We start from the raw sequence: 2,800 nt of genomic DNA on the forward strand, positions 1-2,800 counted from the left end.
ATAATAGAGCTCCATAACACCTAACGGACATCTACAGAACTTTAGACCCCAATCCTACAGAACATGCATTCTTCTCAGCGGCCCATGAAACCTTCTCCAAAATAGATCATATATTAAGACATAAAGCCTTACTTCACAAATCCAGGGAAATTGAAGTAACTTCCTACATTATATCAGATCACAATGCTTTAAAGCTAGAAATTAACAAGATATGCTTCAGGAATTCCCTAACTCCTGGACACTGAACAGCACACTTTCTGGCATTAAAAATATTTCTATTCATTTGCAAGGAATAGGTATACCTGGGCCTCTTGCACTGCAAATGAGCTCCAGATGTTTGCACCACTTTGTGCATCTTGCTTTCTTTCAGGTTTTTATTTTTTTATTAAAAGCTTCTATAGTTATAGACAATAAGCCATTGCAATTCCGTTCCCCACTTTCCCTTTGCAACTCCATACTCCATATATCCTTTCCCGTTCTCTCTTTTATTTTGATGTCATCATCTTTTCCTCCTAATATGAGGGTCTTGTGTAGGTAGTGTCAGGCACTGCAAAATCATGGGTATCCAGACCATTTTGTGTATGGAAGAGAGCATTATTAAACTGATAAGAACAGATACTACACTTGATGTTATCCAGAAGGCCAAGAAGCGATGGAAGAGAGCATTATAAGCATTCCTGCCCTTCCTATGACTCTTACATTATTTCTGACAGTCTTTTGCAATGGACCCTGAGCCTTGGATGGTGTGAAAGATATGTTTCCATGTTGAGCACTCCTCTGTCACTTCTTCTCAGCACTATGGTACCAACAGAGTCATCCAAAGATCAACACCATCTCTTAAGAGAAGCTTCTCTAACCAAAAGTGAGAGTAGCACTAAAACATGGGTATGAACATTAAGAGAAGTACTTACTGGGCAGTTTGGTAAGCACAGTATATACATTTAGCCACATACCAGCCAACATTACACCCCTAGGTTATTCTCTTGTTATATTTTTTCAGTGTCAGGCATGTATTACCTCGCATGGAGCAGGCCTCTAGTCCAATTAGAGAGGGGTTGGTTTCTTCTGTAACAGACATACAACTGTTACACCTGTTGGCTGATTTGGCCTGGGTGGCCAAGTTTAAGGCTTGCAGTGTCCACTGTTGTTTATCTCCATTGGTGATTTCTCTCTTTTCCATGAAACTACATGCATTTTTCTGTCAGCTGGTCTACATGGAGGAGGTTTTCAGCTCAGCTCCAGCAGGATTTCTCAGTGGCCTTGCAGCCCAAGTATGTGGAGTCTTCAGCAATAGGGTCTTACTGTCTATTCCTGGTGGGAAACCAAGAGCCCCAGGAATGGCCTACATTGTTTTGGGGATCAGGGACCTCCCTGGCCAACAACTTACTGAAAGGTATCCCACCCCTGGAACTGAAAATTTTCTCCCAACAATCCATGGCTTCTTGGTGTGTCATTGTTCAAAAATGTAGGTTTCCATATGACTTGTTCATACCCTTTTAGAATTTTTTTTTTTGATGTAGGGTTTCACTCTAGTCCAAGCTTCATTATGTATGCTCATGCTGGCCTTGAGCTCATGATGATCCTTCCACCTCTGCCTCCTGAGCACTGGGATTAAAGGCATGCACCACCATGCCCGACCCCTCTTAGATTTTGATTAGCCCTCCCCCACATTTCTTTTACTCAGTCTCTTCCCCTGACCTTACTTAGGCCTTTCCACCCCCATTAATTTGTTCTTCTTCTACTTACATATACACAATACCATCCCCTTAAGTCCCCCCTCAATCCCTTTCAATTCCTTTTATATTCCCTTTCTAGCTTACTGGACTCTGCTACTGAATTTTATTTCAACTCACACAGAAGTCCAATCCTTTGTAGCTAGGATCAAAATATGAGGGAGTACATGTGATGTTTGGCTTTCTGGGCCTGGGTTACCTCCTAAGTATAACCCTTTGCAGATATATTAATTTTCCTGCAAATTTCATAATTTAATTTCCTTTACTGCTGAGTAGAACTCCATTGTATTCATGTGCCACATCTTCATTATCCACTCATCAGTTGAGGGACATCTAGGCTGGTTTGATTTCCTAGCTATTGTTAATAGAGCAGCAATAAACATGGAACTGGGGAGACAAGCAAAAGTTCCCCTTCCATGCTGAACCTGATAATAAGCTCCAGGGTGAAGGAGACAGACCCTAAGGATACTCAACATTTACCAAAGCAGAGATCCAGATGCTCCTAAGAGCTCACCACTGCTATATACGTAAAATTATCCCACCACAGCTCAGGGAATTTTGTGGAAGTAGGGGCAGAAAAATTGTAAGAGCCACAGGTTTTGAGACATCATGTCCAGAGGCATTCTCTTCCCTCCAAAATAACTGCTACCTGGAAACTAAGCCTTCACTCCTAAAATATCAAGGACAGTAATATAAATATTTTAATTTTTATGTGTCTCATAAGAAATTTCGAGGCTGCCACAGATGTTCTAAGACATTTATTTTCAGTGCTGATAACTTGGCAGAGAGCTGTGGACATGCACAAATGAAGACATGGTGGATACTGAACGTTCCATGGTGTTCAGCACATCTGCACAAAGCTGCATTTTCTGCAACAAGTGGCAAGGGCACAATGATGAGACCCAGCCGAACAGGGACAGCACAGCCCTGGACTCTGAACGCTCAGTCCCAGGTGAACCTCCTGCAGCATCTCTGCAGGGCAGAGGTCTGATGTGGCGTCAAGATCAGCTACTGAATGCATTTTGAGAACAAGTACTTCTCAGTTCAGAAAGGGATAAAGTAAACTG

At 42.0% G+C, this 2,800-nt stretch overlaps 1 pseudogene; it reads right to left on the bottom strand.

The window, feature by feature from the left end:
* Nucleotides 1–518: 518 nt before the first annotated feature.
* Nucleotides 519–654, bottom strand: LOC123454997 (annotated as a pseudogene).
* Nucleotides 655–2,800: the final 2,146 nt, after the last annotated feature.

This window comes from Jaculus jaculus, chromosome 14, assembly GCF_020740685.1.
Source record: "Jaculus jaculus isolate mJacJac1 chromosome 14, mJacJac1.mat.Y.cur, whole genome shotgun sequence".
Lineage (NCBI taxonomy): Eukaryota > Metazoa > Chordata > Mammalia > Rodentia > Dipodidae > Jaculus > Jaculus jaculus.